The sequence below is a fragment of the Aegilops tauschii genome, chromosome 7 (assembly GCF_002575655.3).
Source record: "Aegilops tauschii subsp. strangulata cultivar AL8/78 chromosome 7, Aet v6.0, whole genome shotgun sequence".
Classification (NCBI taxonomy): Eukaryota; Viridiplantae; Streptophyta; class Magnoliopsida; order Poales; family Poaceae; genus Aegilops; species Aegilops tauschii.
This window is the reverse complement of record NC_053041.3, coordinates 202,477,664-202,502,199: the sequence shown is the minus strand read 5'-3', so window position 1 is coordinate 202,502,199 and position 24,536 is coordinate 202,477,664. Positions and strand designations below refer to the sequence as shown.

The 24,536-nt window shown below is 46.1% G+C and overlaps 1 long non-coding RNA gene across 3 annotated transcripts; it reads left to right on the top strand.

The window, feature by feature from the left end:
- The first annotated feature begins 7,861 nt into the window (after nt 1-7,861).
- On the top strand, nt 7,862-10,820 carry LOC109743288 (uncharacterized). 3 transcript variants are annotated; one of them, XR_012189546.1, is made up of 6 exons: nt 7,862-8,257; nt 8,327-8,393; nt 8,852-8,940; nt 9,110-9,249; nt 9,553-9,618; nt 10,502-10,820. It is a non-coding gene; the product is annotated as an uncharacterized lncRNA (long non-coding RNA). The 3 variants fall into 3 exon arrangements; XR_006666749.1 differs by having other exon boundaries at nt 8,852-8,969; XR_002228042.3 differs by lacking the exons at nt 7,862-8,257; nt 8,327-8,393 and adding an exon at nt 8,407-8,723 and having other exon boundaries at nt 8,852-8,969.
- The last annotated feature ends 13,716 nt before the right edge of the window (nt 10,821-24,536 follow it).

The following is a 24,536-nucleotide window of genomic DNA, read 5'->3' as shown; positions in this document are numbered from 1 at the left end:
TTTAAAATATGCCACATATGCTTATGATATGAGCAATTTGAATCTGTCTCTGCATTCAACAGTGTAAAAAGTGTCCTGGCGGTTTACCGCTGGACGGGTTATCATGCCCAATATATAAAGCTATGGAGAAATAATCATAAGTTATAACCAAAGCTGGACTTAGGAATAACCATATATTTGAGCACATAGCATACCTGTGATATTTGATCACATTGTTGGTTTACCAAGCCAGTGTAATAAGGGTGATAACCCAAAATTTGAGCACTGGTAAGTATATATTGCCGGCTTATGAACAAAACCAGGCCGGGTTAATAAACACCGGATATCATGTTACCTTATACTGGCGACTTATACTCAAAAATCAGGCCGGGTTAATAAACACCGGATTTTACTTTATCATGTACTGACGACTTATAGTCGAAAGCCAAGCCGAGTTAATAAACACCGGCGAATTGTGATAATAAAACCTTATAATCCTTATTCATTAAACCTCAAAAAAAAATGTCGAAGAAAAACAAACGAAAAACGAGGCTTTTCATGGGCTGTCAGGCCGAAATCCGAGGCTTTTCACGGGCTGCCAGGCCACTGAGTTAAACCGTTTTACAAACCTTATAAGATGGACCTCACATAACCAATCGTCGTTTTAACTTTGACAAGTTCAGGGTCTGCAGGAGATTGACTTGTCAAACGTTCGGCGAGTCATTCCAGGAATACCTTGGCGGAGTGGCTTACTTAAAAAGGTAGGATAACCCGGGGTTTTAGGTGAATACACCTGCCTTCCAAGCCTGGCTTTTAAGCCTATCACAAGGGTTATAGCAATTCTTGTTCTTTAGAACAAAAAGAGCCCCCAAGCAATATTTCTGAGCTATGCTCAATGGGTACCTATGTTTGAGTTGTGCTTTTGCAACAGACTCTCTTTGGTCCCTTTAACCTGGGTAGCAAGCCCCCAAGTTTTTTTTGTGGCCCGTAAGCTGGATCAAAGGGTAATCATAACTTTGCTCTATAAAGCAGAAGCCCCCAAGTAATCAAAAACTCATTAAGAAAAAACGACAGAGGCCCTGCTTTAGCAGGGATGCCGGTTTATTATATTGATCATAATATATACATTGTCAAAAATATGTACATCAGAAGAGCCGGTGGCTCAAGTGTAGTAAGGCCGAAGATGAGCAATATTCCAGGGCCGGTGGGTCCCCTCCTCTAATTTACGTGAGTCTTTGTGCTCTCGAACATCGATAAGGTAGTATGACCCGTTGTTCAGATTCTTGCTGACCACAAAGGGTCCTTCCCAAGGTGGGGATAACTTGTACATATTAGTTTGATCCTGAATAAGCCGGAGCACGAGATCGCCTTCATGAAAAAGTTCTGGTTTTAACCCGGCGGCTACAGTAATGGCGCAGATCTTGCTGATAAATCACCGAACGAGCCGCTGCGATGTCACACTTCTCATCCAACAAGTCCCAGTGCTTCCTGACGTGCTTGTTCATTGTCCGCTTCAACATAAGCCGCCACCCGAGGTGAGTCATGACGGATGTCACTAGGGAGAACTGCCTCTGCTCTGTAAACAATGAAGAAAGGCGTGTTACCTGTAGACCTGTTGGGGTGGTATTAATGCTCCATAACACGGAAGGTAACTCCTCCACCCAACAACCCGGCGTCCTCTGTAAAGGAACCATAAGCTGGGGCTTGATGCCTCTCTGTATCTCTTGATTAGCTCTCTCAGCTTGACCATTAGATTGGGGGTGAGCCACTGACGACACATCAAGCCGGATATGCTCACGTTGACAAAAGTCTTTCATAGCACCCTTGGAGAGGTTAGTGCCATTGTCTATTATAATGCTGTGTGGAAAGCCAAAACGGAAGATCACCTTCTTCATGAATTGAACCGTCTTTGCTGCATCACACTTACTGACTGGCTCCGCCTCTACGCACTTAGTGAACTTATCAACCGCCACCAAAAGGTGGGTCTTCTTATCCTTGGACCTCTTAAAAGGTCCAACCATAACAACTCCCCAAGTTGCAAACGGACAAGTGATTGGAATCATCCTCAACTCCTGAGCCGGAACATGAGCTCGACATGAAAACTTCTGACAACCGTCACATTTTCTGACCAAGTCCTCAGCATCAGCATGAGCCGTCAGCCAATAGAAACCGTGACAAAAAGCCTTGGCTACTAGAGATTTTGATCCGACATGATGACCACAATCTCCTTCATGGATCTCACGCAGAATCTCACAGCCTTGTTCAGGAGAAACGCAACGCTGAAACGCCCCTGTGACACTACAATGATGTAATTCCCCATTGACAATAGTCATTGACTTGGACCACCGGGTTATCTGCCTGGCCAAGGTTTCATCCTCAGATAACTCGCTGTCGGTGTACAAAGGTAGGGTCACCCCTTTGTACCCCTTTACTTGTGCACGGGCAGTCGGAACCACGCGCCGCGGCCACACTAAGCAGGGCAGAGGAAGGGAGCCAGAGGAAAGTCGAAGCCCAAGGCAACGCCAAGACCAGGAACACCAAAGAGCAAGAGCGCGAGGTGGACTCCCCCGGCAAGGCCCTTGCCGGGGCGGCCTTCACGGCCCCGGCAAGAGCCTTGCCGGGGCAACTTGCCCGATGCCAACGGAGTGAGCCACCCTTGAGCCCACGGGTTCCAACCAACTACGTTGGAACTAGGGCTCGGGAGGCACCTCCGTGGTGGCATGCAGATCTTTGTCAAGACCATAGATATATGAGATCAGATGAGAACCAGAAGACGGTGACCCTCGGCGGGATCCTTGCCGAGGAGATCCACAAGACCCCCGGCAAGCGCCTTGCCGGGGACGAGTGCAACGCCACGGCGAGACCCTTGCCGGGCCCCCGGCAAGGCCCTTGCCGAGGGCGTCAGCGGGGCCACTCCCAGGCCCGCACCAGCCAAGACTCCACCGCCGTTCGCATGCAGCTGCCAGCCCAACCAGCTGGGTAGGCACCTACGTGGCGACGGGCGGCTTCTGAGCCAACTCAGCAAGCACCTGCGTCGTGGCATGCAGATCTTCGTGAAGACCCTACCACCGCGCCACCTCAGCTGCCTGCCTGCCGACGTGGCGCCGCATGCATCGCTGGCCTGGGCGCGTGTCGAAGCAAGGCGAGGCGGCGACGGACGGGACGGGCCTCGTTCCCGCCCCCGATAAAGCTAAGGGACACCTAAGCTACGCATTAAATGCGTCTTGTCCTGTAACACGGGCGATAAGCTCGCAGCACTGTAGACCTTTCCACCTCCTGTATGCCACTGTGGCAGCCCCTTTCGACTATAAAAGGAGGCCCATGGCGTACTGGAGAGGGATTCGGCTCTTTTGAACTACGCAGCCACCGTAGCTAGTTCGAGAGCTCAGGAACTCTCTCGAATACACACCAAAGCAGGACTAGGGTATTACGCATCTTCGCGGCCCGAACCTGGGTAAACGATCCTTGTGTTGACTGTTAATCCTGCTCTTCTCACAACCCCGCGCCCCGGCAACCGTAGTAGGGATTCTTGTGATCCCATAGGTGTCGTTTTCCACCGACACTCGCCCCGGGTCATATATGCCAAATATGGAACTGTCCAATCAGGGATAACATGAAGAGCCGCCACCAACCGAGCTTCTGGGTCAGGAATAGCCAAATCTTCCTCTGTAGATAACTTGACCGACGGGTTATGCAAAACGTCAACAAAGACATTAGGCGGCACCGGTTTACGTTGACAACCCAACTGGCTTAAGGCATCAGCCGCTTCATTCTTTCGCCGATCAACATGCTCAACTTGATAACCTTTAAAGTGACCAGCAATAACATCCACCTCTCGTCGATAAGCTGCCATAAGTGGATCCTTGGAATCCCAAGTGCCAGAGACTTGTTGAGCCACCAAATCTGAGTCGCCAAAACACCTTACCTGGCTTAAGTTCATCTCCTTAGCCATCCGAAGACCGTGGAGTAAAGCCTCATATTCACTTGCATTGTTAGTGCAAGGGAACATCAAACGGAAAACATAACAAAATTTATCACCTCGAGGGGAAGCTAGCACAACTCCAGCCCCCGAGCCCCCCAATTTCCTGGACCCATCAAAGTGAATAGTCCAATACGTGTTATCTGGCTTTTCCTCGGGCATCTGCAGCTCTGTCTAGTCATTGATGAAATCCACGAGCGCTTGAGATTTGATGGCCGTGCGAGGCATATACTTCAAACCATGAGGTCCAAGTTCAATGGCCCACATGGCTATCCGACCTGTGGCTTCTCTGTTCTGAATAATATCCCCCAACGGAGCAGAACTGACCACAGTGATAGGATGACCCTGAAAATATTGCTTAAGCTTCCGGCTGGCCATGAAAACTCCATACACAAGCTTCTGCCAATGTGGGTATCTCTGCTTGGACTCAATAAGCACCTTGCTGATATAATAAACCAGCCGTTGAACCGGATATTCCTTGCCTGCCTCCTTTCGCTCCACCACAATAGCCACGCTAACAGCCCGGGCATTGGCAGCCACATATAACAGCAATGGCTCTTTATCAACAAGGGCAGCAAGAACAGGTGGCTCGGCTAACTGCTTCTTCAAGTCCTCCAACGCTACATTAGCGGCATCACTCCAGACAAAGTTGTCCGTCTTTTTCATCATTTGATACAGAGGGATAGCCTTCTCTCCTAAACGACTTATGAACCGGCTTAGCACCGCAATACGACCCACCAGACATTGAACGTCATTGATACACGCCGGTTTAGCCAGAGAAGTAATGGCTTTGATCTTTTCCGGATTAGCTTCAATGCCCCTGTTAGACACCAGAAAGCCCAAGAGCTTGCCTGTCGGTACACCAAAGACACACTTGGACGGGTTAAGCATCATCTTATAAACCCGGAGATTATCAAAGGTTTCCTTAAAATCATCTATCAACGTCTCCTTCTTCCTGGACTTCACCACAATATCATCCGCATAAGCATGAACATTGCGCCCAATCTGATTATGAAGACAATTCTGCACACATCGCTGATAAGTCGCCTGGGCACTCTTGAGCCCAAAAGGCATAGACACATAGCAGAAGGCTCCAAAGGGAGTTATAAAAGTTGTCTTCTCCTGGTCCTTAACTGCCATCTTGATCTGATGATGCCCAGAGTAAGCATCCAAAAAACTCAAATGCTCACAACCCGTCGTAGCATCAATAATCTGATCAATACGAGGGAGAGCAAAAGGATCAGGTGGACAAGCCTTGCTTAAATCCGTGTAGTCCACACACATACGCCAAGTGCCATTCTTCTTAAGTACCAGGACCAGGTTAGCCAACCACTCAGGATGAAAAACTTCAACAATAAACCCAGCCACCAGAAGCCGGGCTACCTCTTCACCAATGGCCTTGCGCCTTTCTTCATTGAAACGACGAAGAAACTGCTTGACCAGTTTAAACTTAGGATCAATATTGAGAGTGTGCTCAGCGAGTTCCCTCGGTACACCTGGCATGTCAGAAGGTTTCCATGCAAAGATGTCCCGGTTCTCACGGATGAACTCGATGAGCGCGCTTTCCTATTTCGGATCCAGATTAGTGCTGATGCTGAACTGCTTGGATGAATCGCCAGGAATGAAATCAACTAGCTTAGTCTCATCAGCTGATTTAAACTTCAAGGCTGGATCATGCTCCGTAGTTGGCTTTTTCAAAGAAGTCATATCCGCCGGATCAACATTGTCCTTATAAAACTTTAACTCCTCTATTGCACAAACTGACTCAGCATAAGCTGCATCGCCCTCTTCACACTCCAAAGCTATCTTCCGGCTCCCATGTACTGTAATGGTCCCCTTATGACCTGGCATCTTGAGCTGCAGATAAACATAACAGGGTCTGGCCATGAACTTAGCATAAGCCGGCCGTCCAAACAGAGCATGATAAGGGCTCTTGATTTTCACCACTTCAAAGGTCAAGGTCTCTGATCTAGAGTCATGATCATCTCCAAAAGCAACTTCCAGAGCTATCTTACCAACTGGATATGCCGACTTACCAGGCACCACGCCATGGAAAACAGTGTTCGATGGTTAAGATTTTTATCTGTCAACCCCATGCGACGGAATGTCTCATAATAGAGAATATTGATACTGCTCCCTCCGTCCATGAGTACCTTGGTGAACTTATACCCTCCAACCTGAGGTGCCACCACCAACGCCAGGTGACCCGGATTATCAACCCGGGGCGGGTGATCCTCCCGACTCCATACGATGGGCTGCTCAGACCAGTGCAAATAACGGGGAACTGCCGGTTCAACGGAGTTCACTGTCCTCTTATGAAGCTTCTGGTCACGCTTACATAAGCTAGTGGTGAAGACATGATACTTTCCAGTATTCAACTGCTTTGGGTTGCTTTGATAACCCGACTGTTGCTGCTGTTGACTCCCCTGATTATTCTGCTAATTGTAACCACCTTGGTTGCCATGACTGCCTTGATTTCCTTGGAAACCTAAGCTAAAGCCGCCCCCGCCATAACCCGGTCCATGGAAACCGGATCCTGAACCGCCACCCGGCCCATGACTGTCTTGGAAAAGATTCGAATTTTTGAACTCCTTCATAATGAAGCAATCCTTCCAGAGGTGCCCAGACGGCCTCTCTCGTGTCCCGTGTCTTGGGCAGGGCTGATTTAACAGATGCTCAAGATTGATGCCTGACCCTCCAGTCCGCGGGGGCGGTTTAGCCTTACGACGCTGACCATTATTCTGTGCATTGGTGTTAGCCACAAAGTCAAAACTATTATCAGCCTTGCGCTTACCGTTGCCTCCCTGGTTCACCGGGTTATGCTGCTGCCCCTTGGTGTTGCTGCTCTTCTTTCCCTTTCCCGGCTTTTCATCATCAGACTCGGGGTCATTGGTACCATCAGAGTCAGCATACTTAACCAGAGCCGCCATGAGTGTCCCCATGTCATTGCAGTGGCGCTTGAGCCGCCCCAATTTCTGCTTCAGGGGCATGAAACGACAATTGCTTTCCAACATTAAGACTGCTGAGTCGGCATTGATGCGATCCGACGAGTGCAGAATTGTTGAGACCCGGCGCACCCAATGAGTCGTCGATTCACCTTCTTCTTGGACACAGGTGGCTAAATCCACAATTGGCATGGGCTGCTTGCATGTGTCTTTAAAATTCTGGATAAACCGGGCCTTTAACTCGGTCCATGACCCAATGGAGTTGGCAGGGAGCCCCTTTAACCAAGTACCGACCGTCCCTTCCAACATCAGGAGGAAATACTTAGCACACGGAGTTTCGCTAACATCCAGCAATTCCATGGCCATCTCATAACTCTCAATCCATGCCTCAGGGGGTAAGTAGGCTGTGTAGTTAGGCACTTTGCGAGGACCTTTGAAATCCTTGGGCACACTACAAGGATACGCTCTATAAAGCAACACAAATTCTACAACAATTTGACTATACATTGCAAAATTTATAGTAGATAGGATCCTAAAAAAGGACGCGGCTTTTTTGCTCCTAGGTGCATATGCACCCATTGTCGAAAACACACATTTTGAAAAGTTGAAAAATTCGGAACAAAAATCCCACATGTATATCCAGACATTTTATGTCCGTTCACAAGGTTTCGGTGAAAAACGACGTTTTTTGCGGCTTGTGTAAAAAAGACAATTTCTGATGCTTCATTCTAACTATTCACGAGGCATTTCTTTATCTTTTCAACTTTTCGAAATGTGTATTTCGACAATGGGTGCATATGCACGTAGGAGCAAAAGGGAATATCCCCCTAAATTTTTTTATAGTAGATACGCATATAAGCGGTGCAGCATAATATGTTGTAGAGCTGCACCTCACGGCCCTATCCCTGTACATATATGAAAAAAACCCAGAAAGGACAGAGGGCCGAGAAACAGATCTTCCCGATCCCCCTTATCTCTCCCACCTCGCCGCCACCCATCGCCTCCTCTTCCTTCTTCGACACACCTCACCGCCGGCCCTCCCCCTCCTCTTCACCCACCTCGCAGCTCCGGAGGCTGCAGTATCCGCAGCATCTCCTACCCGCCCATCCCTCTCGCCTCCCATCTCTCTCTTCACAATGCTCCTCGCTGCGCCACCGGCGACGGCCGATTCAGGCGACGCTCGGCGAATCCTGCCACCACGAAGCACAACCCGAGCTCTCCTCGCACCACGGCGCCCTCCCATCCGGTTAGATCCGGCGCTCGAAGCCACCAAAGCCCACCCGCGACCCCCCCATGGCTAGGGTTTTGGGCATAGGCAACGGCGCCGGTTGCCATGTCGTCCTCCTCTCGCCCGGTGAGTGCACCCCTCCCCTGGCTTCGTCATCTCTCCCCCCTGTCTATAACATCTTCTCTTCTCATGTAGATGTGGAGGGAGGAATGGCCATTGGACAACCTTGCTGCTGCTCGGGATGAAGCAGACATGGAGCCAGGTGAGTCGTTCCACTCCTCCTCTCTGCTCTGGTTGGTGGCACATCAGGAGCCATTTTTGTTCTGGTGGTGTTAGGATTTTCCACTGTTTGGGCCCAAGTGCCTGCTGCCTGTGGTCAATTTGATCTTGTTGTGCTGCTACAGTGTTAATTGATGCTTCGATTGAACTGCAGGATTAACCCCTAGTGCTACCACCATAGATTCGATGAAGTAGGGTAGACTTATTGCAGGTATCCAATGAGCAAGAAGGCAGTTGGTTTTCGTTTTGAGAATTTTATGTTGTGCTCCTGCAATTTGAGACGTAGGCTCTAGTGAGAAAGTGCAACCTACAGGTCTGTTTTGGTGGATTTTGATTGCCTAACGCTTTGGCTACCTCTATCCTCATGATGCATTGACACACGTTGCCCTGTCTCCACTTCCTACAACTAATTGTATATATGAATTAATTTGAGAAGTGCAGGTTGATGCAGCGCTATGAGGCTTGGTCGCTTGGATGCGGTCCTGGAGGCATAAAACGCACATGATGTTCACAAGCATGGTGGCAGTAAGGTGCGGATGGATCTAACTAATGCTACCAAGTAATATACTGATCAATTCTTTGTTACTTTTTTGATGGATATCCCTGATTTGATTGCAAATGATTTCCTGAGCTTTGAAACTAATTTGTTTTCTCAAATACACAAGTAATTGTTCTGTTGAAATTTAATTCATGCCTCAGATTGCGCGTAGATCTGTTGACCGGTTCCTAATGAGCTCCAAAACAGACAAGCGCCATGATGTACCATGGCTTGAGGAGATGCACATGTTGGCATTTTTTTGTGTATTGCTGGAACATGGTTTGCATCACTACATTCTAAGGTCATTTGCTTTCTTTCCCCCCTGTAATTTAATGCAATGCATGACTCCTTCCTTTCTAATGTTGGTTGGTAATGTATGAGCCTAACCTGAAATTCGCACACATCAGCATCAACCAAAAATCATAGATGCAACATTAATTGAAAAAGGCATTCCATCAAAAGATAAAAAGAATCTGAGTATCAGCCTGCTAGGATCCCTCCCTATGTTTTTCATTGCTTGTTGTGATGATATAATGGAGAAGCCCTTCCTTGAGTAAACTAATACTACTGCAGTTACTAATCCTTTCTGTATTGCTACATGTAGTGTACAATGTGAAGGTGGACAGTTCAGCATAATTACTAACGGAATTTGATACCTTTCAACGAAATGGTAGGTACTTTATGGTTTCCTGCTAACATATATTCTACTCCCTCCGTCCCATAATGTAAGACATTTTTGGACACTACTCTAGTGTCAAAAAACGTCTTAAATGATGGGACGGAGGGAGTAGAATTTAGTTTGAGCTTGATTTCGTATTAGTGCAATATATATTTCACAATAGGTGATTTAAATATTCATTCCTTTGATTAGCTCAATAGTTTATTAATTAAGATGTTATGGCCATTAAGGTATCCATGCTTGGAGATTTATAATAGATTTTCTTGCAGATATCTTCTTGGTAAATATATCACTATAGAAAATCTACACCCTGGATAAAATATTGTGACATTTGCAATTGATGGTTCAAGAAAATACTGCTAATGTAATCAACACCTTTAGAAAATAGGCACTCGAAAGTTTAAATAATAAAGGTTTATAGATACTCCCTCCGTCCGAAAATACTTGTCATCAAAATGGATAAAAAGGGATGTATTTAGAACTAATATACGTCTAGATACATCCTCTTTTATTCATTTTGATGACAAGTATTTCCGGACGGAGGGAGTATATATTTATTTTGCAAATTATGATAAATGTCGCGTAACTTCCAACATCTGGGCGGAAGTGCCATACTTTTCTCATTTACACAAGTGTATCTCCCACTAACAAACCTCCTTTTAAAACTATTTTGTTCAAGCTAATAGGCTAAACAACAAGACATCTAAGTGGGCAGTCTCTAGAGACTTTGCTGCTACATAGAGATAACACGACTTAGTATTTTTAGTGTTTGTATGCTTTCAACCTTTGTATGCGTCTAATACCTTGCCTCATCACTACTTGCATCATGTCAATGCATTGTGTATTAACAATTCAATTTGTTATTTTTTTGTAGATTCAAAAGATATATGGATGATTATATGGGTGCGTGGCAAGTATACTGCAAAGATGATGATGTTCCAGTTCATGATGATGATGATGGATGCTTTTGGTTTTGTTAAGTACTAGGGATGTTGTTGATGTTGCTAGATGATGTTCCTCAGTTACATTTTAGTTTAGTTGTAGGGATGTTGATGGATTCTTTCAGTTAAAGTTTCGCTTCGCTGTGAAGAAAATATTTAGATTATGCAGCATATTTGGATGATGTTCCTCATGTAATATCCACTACTGTAATCCAAAAGTTTTATCCAATATATGATTTCTTCCCCTCCTGAGTATTTTCTCTTATTTTTTCCTATGTTTGGAGCATTAATTTAATTGATGGCAATATATATAATCATAATAATATTCACATTATATATGTACCAAGACATGAAATGTTGGAAACTCTTTGTTGCCAAGCAATGAGATTTGGATTCTTGTACATTCAGCACCAACGTATAAAAGTGTAGTAATAGTCAGTTTTATGTGTTGTACTTTTGCAATGGTTCCTTTTACCAACGGCTATATAATTGTTGCATTACGAGCTAGCAACACTGGATAAGTCTACGCATCCAAAACCGTTGGTAAAGGCAATAGCAACGCATATATGGACTCTTAGATACGGAAAAAAGCGTTGCTATAGGAGGGGTCCTATTGTAGTGGCAGACGCTCATTATGTAGAGCTGGCACTAAACATGGCACGCCCAAATTCTTAAAGGTTACACCTGGCTCCACCGAAGTTGTTGAACGAACCGGAGTAGGTTGACGGGCCGCATACTGAGCCGCCAGCTCGGCCTCCCGACGTGCTCTACTTTGATCCACTACGTTCTGAGCATCAGCACCTCCACCCACCGGGTTATGTCCACGTAGCGGATTATGATTCCGTTCACTGCTTGACACAGCCGGCTCATCGATCCGCCTGCTATAACTCCGGCTTGGGCGAGGGGTGGAATGAATCCTGTCACGGCTGTACGAATAAGCCTGGTGCTGAACCAAAGCTATCTGAAGGAGCTCTCTAGCCCTCCGGGTTTCCACCGCCGTTGGAGACTCGCCTTCAACCGGGAGATCACCAATCGTGATGCTGCAGTGATCATGTTATCCAAAGGGTTAGAATAATGACCCGGTGGTGTTTGCACGTGTTGCGGCGGGATATTGTTCTGACGAGGCGGGTCCGTGGCGCGCGGCTGAACCGGTGCTCCCATCCCAGGTGCTTCAACCCGGTCTACCACTGGTGGGTTACTGGTTCCTGCTCCGGGCGTGTTAAAAGAGATTTCTCGCCTCGTAAACCAGGGGCATATGACTCTGATGCCTTCTCCTCATGACATCGTTTGAAGCGTTCTGATCTAGCATGAGCCGGTAAGCCTCTGACTGAATACGCTGTGCTTGAGCATCCAACGTAGCCCGTTCTGCTGCCATCCTGGTGTCCTCAGCCGCCAGGTCCTCCTTGGCTTGAGCTATCTGATCTCGCAGCTTCGCGACCTCCGCGTTATGCTGATCTCGATTATCCGGGTTAACCTCCATCGTCAGCAGTGTCATCAAGCTGTCTAGTAAACCGGACAAGACTTGAGCCGGCGGGCGCGCATGGCCTCCTGCCCCAGCTGCCGTTGCCGCTGCTGATCCGTAAATAAATGCCGCCGCAGTTGAAGAATGCTGCACGGGCTGCATACCGGCCATGAAGATCGCGACCCGGTTTGGTGGTCCGCGGGGGTCCGGAATACTGTCGCCATCGGAATAGCCCCCAAGCCGGCCATCTTGCAGTTGGTACAATGACTCGGTCTCACCGGTGGATGACTCGCAATCTGAATAGTCAACCGTCTCATCGTTAGATACCGATTCAGATTCCGCCCCATTAATGAATCCCACGAAGGCACGCTTCATGGCGGGCTGAACTCAGGCAGGTCTTGCACGCTGAGCCGTCTCGATGATGTCGGTGCAGATGCCCGGCTCAGGGCCCGGTTCGCCGATCTTGCCAATGAAGACGTGAATTCCACCAAAGGGGACCCGGTACCCGTACTCAATTGAGCCGGCCTCGGAGCGCGCGTGGAGGGATGAGGGCAGAGCACCCGGAGGGACGCGAGAGCAGAGCACGCGCGGCGGGACGCGAGCAGAGCGTCGCTGCGTAGAGAGCGGCCGTGTGGTACCACCTCCGTCTAGTCTATAGTCTCTGTCGTGGAATTGTCACGGCAGATGTCCTAGTGTGAGGACTTAGTCGTGGAGCCATCACAACGAAGTTAGCTTAAAGGGGTTAAACAGGACAAAGGACATGAGGAATTTATACTGGTTCGGCCCCTTGCGGTGAAGGTAAAGGCCTAATCTAGTTTGAGGTGGTATTGCTAGGGTTTCGATGACCAGGGGGCGAATACGCTTAACCTGGCTCTCGAACTGTTGTTTCCTGTCCCTAAACCGCCGCCGGGTCGTCCCTTTATATCCACAGGTTGACGCCCGGTCGGTTTACAGAATCCCGGCCGGCTCATAAACGTGTCCGGCTCGGTATCTACTCTTTCCTATCTTACAATACAAGTTATACACGTTATGGCGGTTTACATCTATGGGCCCTAATCCGCCTTTGGGCTTTGGGATTTCTTATTAAGTCTCCTCCATAACGCGCCATCTTCCATGTCTTCATGGGCTTCAATACGGGCAAGTTACTATGAGTATAACCCGGCCCCTCCTGGGCGGTTTATACTCAATAGTTATATCCCCAACTGTCTCCTTTATATTCCGTGCCATACTTTGCCCTCAAACTTAACCAACAAAATGTTAATGCATGTTTTAAAAATTATATAATTGGAAACTATGTTCAAATACAAATCCAACTATATAATCTTTGGCGACATGCATTCGTATTTTATTAGTTAAATCATACTTATAAACCAGGATGGTGGTATAGTAGGTAACTAAATCACAAACGTTTCTTTATTAACTGTATGTGTACGTGGCCTTTCGTCCTCCTCTCGCACGTCTTGTGATCCCGCTGCCGCAGACGGCTTACAGCGCAAGCTTGTGCAGCGCGCGGGGGCGTTATTTTTTATAAACTGTGGCGCCAATGAATCATCGGTGAGCCCGTTCCCGCGCAACCGTTTGCGTTGCGTTTGTACACGGGTCATCCAAAACAACCGTTTGCGTTGAATGGATGCACAAATCCTGCGCTACTCTCACTTTGCATACGGGTGTTCTATCTAAAATGTTTGCGATCAAGAGCTGCAGAAATCCTGTTCGGCACATTCTCTCTTGGCTTCCTAGGGAAGCAGCCAGTTTGCATACGAGTGTTCTAACTAAAACGTTTGCGATGAGTGTTTTATATTTAAAAAGCGAATTAAACTGCAGCTTGGGCGCCAGTGAGCCTGCGCAGCATACAGCTCGCACTCTTTCCAGTGAGCCTGCGCACTCAAGGACAGCTTGTATGCCTCTCGGTCAGCCTGCGCACCGGACGACGCTCGCACGCCTCCTGTTCAGTCAAGGTCAAGCAGTTGTCCGCACGGCACCTCCTACAGCCATTAAAACCAAGACACATGGCGTCACGTGAATGGTTAAATGAATTTTGGATTTACTAGAATTTAAAAACCAGGCATCTCAATGTTTTGCCGGCAATCAACGGTGCCCTGGTGTTTGAAATTCATTCCCATTTCTTGCATGGGACCTAAGCATGCACCCAAGGACACAGATTTGATTTTTCAACCAATTTATATGCACTGGAGCATGTGCATGTAGTTCAAATTTGAATTATGCATATAAATGCATTGAAAACTCAGTTAATGCATAAAAATGTCCAAACGAACCCCGAAAAATCACAAAAAATCACACAACACTCTTGTTGTTCTATGTTGACACGAGAAAAAAAATTGAAAGCAATAAGAGGCAATGGATATCGTTTCGTCCCCAAAGGTGGGACGTTCCCTACCGAAAACCATCATGCTTGTTGTGAGAAGCTCCGGTTTGTGAGAAGCATATACCCAAGCCTGCCCCAAATGGGACAAAATTTGTACCACGGCATGTTGATGCCGCCCCATGATAGCATGCCAAGTTTCATGAATTTCAGACGAGTTTTGGATTTACTAGAATTTAAAAACGAGGCATCTCAATGTTTTGCCGGCAATCAACGGTGCCCTGGTGTTTGAAATTCATTCCCATTTCTTGCATGGGACCTAAGCATGCACCCAAGGACACATATTTGATTTTTTGACCAATTTATATGCACTGGAGCATGTGCATGTAGTTCAAATTTGAATTATGCACATAAATGCATTGGAAACTTAGTTAATGCATAAAAATTTCCAAACGAACCCCGAAAAATCACAAAAACTCACACAACACTCCTGTTGTTCTATGTTGACACGAGAAAATAATTAGAAAGCAATAAGAGGCAATGAATATCATTTCGTCCCAAAAGGTGGGACGTTCCCTACCGAAAACCATCATGCTTGTTGTGAGAAGCTCCGGTTTGTGAGAAGCATATACCCAAACCTGCCCCAAATGGGACAAAAAATTTACCACGGCATGTTGATGCCGCTCCATGATAGCATGCCAAGTTTCATGAATTTCAGACGAGTTTTTGATTTACTAGAATTTAAAAACCAGGCATCTCAATGTTTTGCCGGCAATCAACGGTGCCCTGGTGTTTGAAATTCATTCCCGTTTCATGCATGGGACCTAAGCATCCACCCAAGGACATAGATTTGTTTTTCCAACCAATTTATATGCAATGGAGCATGGGCACGTAGTTCAAATTTGAATTATGCACATAAATGCATTGAAAACTCAGTTAATGCATAAAATGTCCAAACGAACCCCGAAAAATCACAAAAATTCACACAACACTCATGTTGTTCTATGTTGACACGAGAAAAAAAATTGAAAGCAATAAGAGGCAATGGATATCGTTTCGTCCCCAAAGGTGGGACGTTCCCTACCGAACACCATCATGCTTGTTATGAGAAGCTCCGGTTTGTGAGAAGCATATACCAAAACCTGCCCCAAATGGGACAAAATTTGTACCACGACATGTTGATGCCGCTCCATGATAGCATGCCAAGTTTCATGAATTTCAGACGAGTTTTTGATTTACTAGAATTTAAAAACCAGGCATCTCAATGTTTTGCCGGCAATCAACGGTGCCCTGGTGTTTGAAATTCATTCCCGTTTCATGCATGGGACCTAAGCATCCACCCAAGGACACAAATTTGTTTTTCCAACCAATTTATATGCAATGGAGCATGGGCACGTAGTTCAAATTTGAATTATGCACATAAATGCATTGAAAACTCAGTTAATGCATAAAATGTCCAAACGAACCCCGAAAAATCACAAAAATTCACACAACACTCATGTTGTTCTATGTTGACACGAGAAAAAAAATTGAAAGCAATAAGAGGCAATGGATATCGTTTCGTCCCCAAAGGTGGGACGTTCCCTACCGAAAACCATCATGCTTGTTATGAGAAGCTCCGGTTTGTGAGAAGCATATACCAAAACCTGCCCCAAATGGGACAAAATTTGTACCACGACATGTTGATGCCGCTCCATGATAGCATGCCAAGTTTCATGAATTTCAGACGAGTTTTGGATTTACTAGAATTTAAAAACCAGGCATCTCAATGTTTTCCCGGCAATCAACGGTGCCCTGGTGTTTGAAATTCATTCCCGTTTCTTGCATGGGACCTAAGCATGCACCCAAGGACACAGATTTGATTTTTCGACCAATTTATATGCACTGGAGCATGTGCATGTAGTTCAAATTTGAATTATGCACATAAATGCATTGAAAACTTAGTTAATGCATAAAAATTTCCCAACGAACCCCAAAAATCACAAAAATTCACACAACACTCCTGTTGTTCTATGTTGACACGAAAAAAATTGAAAGCAATAAGAGGCAATGGATATTGTTTCGTCGCCAAAGGTGGGACGTTCCCTACCGAAAACCATCATGCTTGTTGTGAGAAGCTCCGGTTTGTGAGAAGCATATACCCAAACCTGCCCCAAATGGGACAAAATTTTTACCACGGCATGTTGATGCCGCTCCATGATAGCATGCCAAGTTTCATAAATTTCAGACAAGTTTTTGATTTAATAGAATTTAAAAACCATGCATCTCAATGTTTTGCCGGAAGTCAACAGTGCCCTGGTGTTTGAAATTCATTCCCATTTCTTGCATGGGACCTATAAGCATGCACCCAAGGACACAGATTTGATTTTCAACCAATTTTATATGCACTGGAGCATATGCATGTAGTTCAAATTTGAATTGTTCACCTGAAATGGCTAGAAAACCAATTTAATGTATAAAATGTCCAAACGAACCCTGAATAATTCCAATTCTTTTACGACACACATATAGTTGCATGTTCACTCCAGATAAAAGGTCTAACAATTCAATCACCGTCCATTGCTGCTGTGACCCCATTATGTTATTCAAATCAAGATTAAAAATCATGATGAAAAATCAAGTAGATTGCACACAGTTTATTATCAGCAACCGTGTGAGATGCAGCACAAAATGTCCTGGAGGACCGTTCGTGTATAGTACGCATATGGCTTACGCGAGAAGGTGCGTCGGCTACAGTCCACAGCCGGCGTCTCAAGCACACTAGCTCGCTCCCCAAATATCATTTCATTGTTCAATCGTCGCCAGTGAAAGATGGGCACGTGGACCCGCGTCGTGAGGGAAACTTCGGTGGCCCAATCCGGGGAGAGCGCGGCCGCAGCCACCATGCGTGTGCTACCTAGGTGCATGAGCACGGCCGCAGTCTGCGACCGGGCGGCAAAGGCAGCCCAAACGGCCGCTGTTGCTTCTCAGGTGGCGGCAGCAGCATCTGCCTCGGGGATAGCAAGTGGCGAGAGTGGCACAACAGATGTCCGTTCCGCAGCGGCGGCCTTAGCCTTGATGGAGGCCGCCCACGACCATGTTGAGGCCGCCCACGCCCAGCTCCTGGCGGTCACCGCACAAATCGAATGAAGCTTCTCCGACATCGGTCGACAACCCACAGCCGAAGAGCTGGCAATCGCCGAGAGTGTTCGAGCAGCCGTCTGTTCCTCCACCGCATACCTTGCAACGACGGAGCCTGTCTAAGCCCAGATCGTGTCCGCCCACGTCCAGCTCGTGGCGTCCTTTTACAAAGAGATGGCGGACATGGATGGCGAGATGCTTGTCGAGTATGGTGCGATGGATGCCATGGAGCCCCTTCCCCAGGAGACCGTCGGGTGCGAGCTGGACATGGAGGCGGCGGCGGAGATCGATGAGCACCAGCCGTAGTAGTACTCTTTGCTTTGTTTAATTAAGAGCGCCAGTCTTTAATTTGTTAGAGTAATGTTTAGGTCAGCTAGCTCTGTTTAATTGCTGAACTTGCTCGATTAAGAAGTGTGGGTGTGTTGTAGTCTCCTTTGTGTACCCAAATTATGCAATGACGTGGATGATGTTGGGGAACATAGCAGAAATTCAAAATTTTCTATGCATCACCAAGATCAATCTATGGAGTAATCTAGCAACGAGGGGAAGGGGAGTGCGTCTACATACCATTGTAGATCGCGATGCGGAAGCGTTGCAAGAACGCGGATGAGGGAGTCGTACTCGTAGCGATTCAGATCGCGGTTGATTCCGATCTAAGCGCCGAACCACGGCGCCTCCGCGTTCAACACACGTGCAGCCCGGTGACGTCTCCCACGCCTTGATCCAGCAAGGTGAGAGGGAGAGGTTGGGGAAGACTCCATCCAGCAGCAGCACGACGGCGTGGTGGTGATGGAGGAGCGTGGCAATCCCGCAGGGCTTCGCCAAACACTGCGGGAGAGGAGGACGAGGGAGAGGGGTAGGGCTGCACCGAAAGAGAGACGTTCTCGTGTGTCTTGGGCAGCCCAAACCTCAACTATATATAGGGGGGGAGGGGGCTGCGCCCCCCTTAGGGTTTCCACCCCCAAGAGGAGGCGGCCAGCCCTAGATCCCATCAAGGGGGGGTGGCCAAGGGGAGGAGAGGGGGGGCGCCCCACTAGATGGGCCCTAAGGCCCATCTGGACCTAGGGTTTGCCCCCTCCCACTCTCCCATGCGCCTTGGGCCTTGGTGGGGGGGGGGGGGGGCGCACCAGCCCACCTGGGGCTGGTCCCCTTCCACACTTGGCCCACTCAGCCTTCTGGGGCTGGTGGCCCCACTTGGTGGACCCCCGGGACCCTCCCGGTGGTCCCGGTACATTACCGATTTCACCCGAAACTTTTCCGGTGACCAAAACAGGACTTCCCATATATAAATCTTTACCTCCGGACCATTCGGAACTCCTCGTGACGTCCGGGATCTCATCCGGGACTCCGAACAACATTCGGTAACCACGTACATACTTTCCCTATAACCCTAGCGTCATCAAACCTTAAGCGTGTAGACCCTACGGGTTCGGGAACCATGCAGACATGACCGAGACGTTCTCCGGTCAATAACCAACAGCGGGATCTGGATACCCATGTTGGCTCCCACATGTTCCACGATGATCTCATCGGATGAACCACGATGTCGGGGATTCAATCAATCCCGTATGCAATTCCCTTTGTCCATCGGTATGTTACTTGCCCGAGATTCGATCGTCGGTATCCCTATACCTTGTTCAATCTCGTTACCGGCAAGTCTCTTTACTCGTTCCGTAACTCACATCATCCCGTGATCAACTCCTTGGTCACATTGTGCACATTATGATGATGTCCTACCGAGTGGGCCCAGAGATACCTCTCCGTTTACACGGAGTGACAAATCCCAGTCTCGATTCGTGCCAACCCAACAGACACTTTCGGAGATACCCGTAGTGCACCTTTATAGCCACCCAGTTACGTTGTGACGTTTGGCACACCCAAAGCATTCCTACGGTATCCGGGAGTTGCACAATCTCATGGTCTAAGGAAATGATACTTGACATTAGAAAAGCTCTGAGCAAACGAACTACACGATCTTGTGCTAGGCTTAGGATTGGGTCTTGTCCATCACATCATTCTCCTAATGATGTGATCCCGTTATCAACGACATCCAATGTCCATGGTCAGGAAACCGTAACCATCTATTGATCAACGAGCTAGTCAACTAGAGGCTTACTAGGGACATGGTGTTGTCTATATATCCACACATGTATCTGAGTTTCCTATCAATACAATTCTAGCATGGATAATAAACGATTATCATGAACAAGGAAATATAATAATAACCTATTTATTATTGCCTCTAGGGCATATTTCCAACAGTCTCCCACTTGCACTAGAGTCAATAATCTAGTTCACATCACCATGTGATTAACACTGACAGGTCACATCACCATGTGACCAACATCCAAAGAGTTTACTAGAGTCAACAATCTAGTTCACATCACTATGTGAATAACACTCAATGAGTTCTGGTTTGATCATGTTATGCTTGTGAGAGAGGTTATTAGTCAACGGGTCTGAACCTTTCAGATCTGTGTGTGCTTTATGAATATATATGTCATCTTGTGGATGCTACCACGCGCTATTTGGAGCCATTTCAAGTAATTGCTCTACTATACGAATCCGGTTTACTACTCAGAGTCATCCGGATTAGTGTCAAAGTTCGCATTGACGTAACCCTTTACGACGAACTCCTTTTCACCTCCATAATCAAGAAAATTCCTTAGTACACTAGGTAGTAAGGATAAGTTCGACCGCTGTCATGTGATCCATTCCCGGATCACTATTGTACCCCTTGACCAACTCATGGCAAGGCACACTTCATGTGCGGTACACAGCATAGCATACTGTAGAGCCTACGTCTAAAGCATAGGGGACGACCTTCGTCCTTTCTCTCTCTTCTGCTGTGGTCAGGTCTTGAGTCTTACTCAATACTCACACCTTGTAACACAGCCAAGAACTCCTTCTTTGCTGATCTATTTTGAACTCTTTCAAAATCATGTCAAGGTGTGCGTTCTTTGAAAGTATCATCGGGCGTCTTGATCTATCTCTATAGATCTTGATGCCCAATATGTAAGTAGCTTTTATCCAGGTCTTCCTTTGAAAAACTCCTTTCAAACAACCCTTTATGCTTTCCAGAAATTTTACATCATTTCGGATCAACAATATGTCAATCACATATACTTATCAGAAATGTTGTAGCGCTCCCACTCACTTTATTGTAAATACAAGTTTCTAACAAACTTTGTATAAACCCAAAAAATTTGATCACTCCATCAAAGTGTATATTCTGACTCCGAGATGCTTGCTCTAATCCATGGAAGGATCGCTGGAGCTAGCATACCTTTTAGCATCCTTAGGATCGACAAAAACTTTCTGATTGTATCACATACAACCTTTCCTTACGAAAACTGGCAAGGAAACTTGTTTTGACATCCATCTGCCAGATTTCACAAATGCAGCTAATGCTAACATGATTTCGACGGACTTAAGCACCGCCACGGATGAGAAAATCTCATCGTAGTCAACTCCTTGAACTTGTGGAAATACACTTTGCCACAAGTCGAGCTTCATAGACGGTAACATTACCGTCCATGTCCGTCTTCTTCTTAAAGATCCATTTACCTCAACAGCCTTACGACCATCAAGTAGTACTCTCAAAGTCTATACTTTGTTTTCATACATGGATCCTCTTGGATTTTATGGCTTCCGACCATTTGTCGGAATATGGGCCCACCATCACTTCTCCATAGCTCATAGGTTCAGTATTGTCCAACAACATGATATCTCAGACATGATCACGTACCACTCTGAAGTATTACGCATCCTTGTCGTCCTACGAGGTTTGGTAGTGACTTGATCCGAAGTTTCATGATCACTATCATAAGCTTCCACTTCAATTGGTGTAGGTGCCACAGGAACAACTTCCTGTGCCCTGCTACACCCTAGTTGAAGTGACGGTTCAATAACCTTATCAAGTCTCCACCATCCTCCCACTCAATTCTTTCGAGAGAAACTTTTCCTCGAGAAAGGACTCGTTTCTAGAAGCAATTACTTTTGCTTCCAGATCTGAAATAGGAGGTATACCCAACTGTTTTGGGTATTCTTATGAAGATGCATTTATCCGCTTTGGGTTCGAGCTTATCAGCCTGAAACATTTTCACATAAGCATCGCAGCCCCAAACTTTTAAGAAACGACAACTTAGGTTTCTCTAAACGGTGTCATCTCAATGGAATTGCGTGGTGACCCTTTTAAAGTGAATACGGTTGTCTCTAATGCCTAACCCATAAACGATAGTGGTGATTCGATAAGAGACATCATGGTATGCACCATATCCAATAGGGTGCAGTTATGATGTTCGGACACACCATCACTCTGTGGTGTTCCAGGCGGTATTAATTGTGAAACACTTTCCACAATGTCTTAATTGTGTGCCAAACTCGTAACTCAGATACTCATCTCTATGATCATATCACAGACATTTTATCCTCTTGTCACGACGATCTTCAACTTCACTCTGAAATTACTTGAACCTTCCAATAATTCAGACTGGTGTTTCATCAAGTAAATACACTCAGCATCTACTCAAATCATCTATGAAGTAAGAACATAACGATATCCACTGCATGCCTCAGCACTCATTGGACTGCATACATCAAAATGTATTACTTCCAACAAGTTGCTCTCTTGTTCCATCTTACTGAAAACGAGGCCTTTCAGTCATCTTGCCCATGTGGTATGATTTGCATGTCTCAAGTGATTCAAAATCAAGTGAGTCCAAACGATCCATCTGCATGGAGTTTCTTCATGCATATATACCAATAGACATGGTTCGCATGTCTCAATCTTTTCAAAAACGAGTGAGTCCAAAGATCCATCTACATGGAGCTTCTTCATGCGTTTTATCCCAATATGACTCAAATAGCAGTGCCACAAGTATGTGGTACTATCATTACTTTTGGCATGAACATGTGTATCACTACGATCGAGATTCATTTTAGGTGTAAGACCATTGAAGGTATTATTCAAATAAGCAGAGTAACCATTATTCTCCTTAAATGAATAACCGTATTGCGATAAACATAATCCAATCATGCTCAACGCAAACACCAAATCTTGATGGTAGAGGGAGCATGCGATGCTTGATCACATCAACCTTGGAAACACTTCCAACACATATCGTCATCTCACCTTTAGCTGGTCTCCGTTTATTCCGCAACTTTTATTTCGAGTTACTAACACTTAGCAACCGAACCGGTATCTAATACCCTGGTGCTGCTAGGAGTACTAGTAAAGTACACATTCATATAATGTATATCCAATATACTTCTGTCGATCTTACCTGCCTTCTCATCTACCAAGTATCTAGGGTAGTACTGCTTCAGTGACCGTTCCTCTCATTACAGAAGCACTTAGTCTTGGGTTTGGGTTCAACCTTGGGATTCTTCACTAGAGCAGCAAACGACTTGCTGTTTCATGAAGTATCCCTTTTGCCCTTGCCCTTCTTAAACTAGTGGTTTTACTAACCATCAACAATTGATGCTCCTTCTTGATTTCTACTTTCGCGGTGTCAAACATCGCGAGTTGCTCAAGGATCATCATCTATCCTTGATATTTATAGTTCATCACAAAGCTCTAATAGCTTGGTGGCAGTGACTATTGAGAACCATCACTATCTCATCTGGAAGATTAACTCCCACTCGATTCAAGCGATTGTGGCACTCAGACAATCTGAGCACATGCTCAACGATTGAGCTTTTCTCCCTTAGTCTGCAGGCTTAAGAAACTTGTCAGAGGTCTCATACCTCTTGACGTGGGCACTAGTCCGAAATCCCAATTTTAGTTTTCGGAACATCTCATATGTTCTGCGACGTTTCAAAAACGTCTCTTGTGCCACAATTCTAAACCGTTAGCATTACTCACTGAACTATCACGTAGTCATCAAAACGTGTATGTCAGATGTTTCGCAACATCTACAGACGACGCTAAGGTTCAGCACACCGAGCGGTGCATTAAGGACATAAGCCTTCTGTGCAGCAATGAGGACAATCCTCAGTTTACGGACCCAGTCCGCATAATTGCTACTATCAACTTTCAACTAAATTTTTCTCTATGAACATATCTTAAACAGTAGAACTAAAGCGCAATGACATAATTTGTAAAGACCTTTTGACTATGTTCATGATAATTGAGTTCATCTGATTAATGAACTCCCACTCAAATAGACATCCCTCTAGTCATCTAAGTGATACATGATCCGAGTTTAACTAGGCCGTGTCCGATCATCACGTGAGACGGACTAGTCAAGATCGGTGAACATCTCCATGTTGATCGTATCTTCTATACGACTCATGCTCGACCTTTCGGTCCTCCGTGTTCCGAGGCCATGTCTGTACATGCTAGGCTCGTCAAGTCAACCTAAGTGTATTGCGTGTGTTCCGAGGCCATGTCTGTACATGCTAGGCTCGTCAACACCCGTTGTATGCGAACGTTAGAATCTATCACACCCGATCATCATGTGGTGCTTCGAAACAACGAACCTTCACAATGGTGCACAGTTAGGGGGAACACTTCTCTTGAAATTTTATAAGGGATCATCTTACTTACTACCGTCGTTCTAAGCAAATAAGATGCATAACATGATAAACATCACATGCAATCAAATAGTGACATGATATGGCCAATATCATTTTGCTCCTTTGATCTCCATCTTCGGGGCACCATGATCATCTTTGTCACCGGCATGACACCATGATCTCTATCATCATGATCTCAAAATTGTGTCTTCGTGAAGTTGTCACACCAACGATTACTTCTACTTCTATGGCTAACGCGCTTAGCAACAAAGTAAAGTAATTTACATGGCGTTATTCAATGACACGCAGGTCATACAATAAATTAAGACAACTCCTATGGCTCCTGCCGGTTGTCATACTCATCGACATGCAAGTCGTGATTCCTATTACAAGAACATGATCAATCTCATACATCACATATATCATTCATCACATCCTTTTGGCCATATCACATCACATAGCATACCCTGCAAAAACAAGTTAGACGTCCTCTAATTGTTGTTGCATGTTTTACGTGGCTTGTATAGGTTTCTAGCAAGAACGT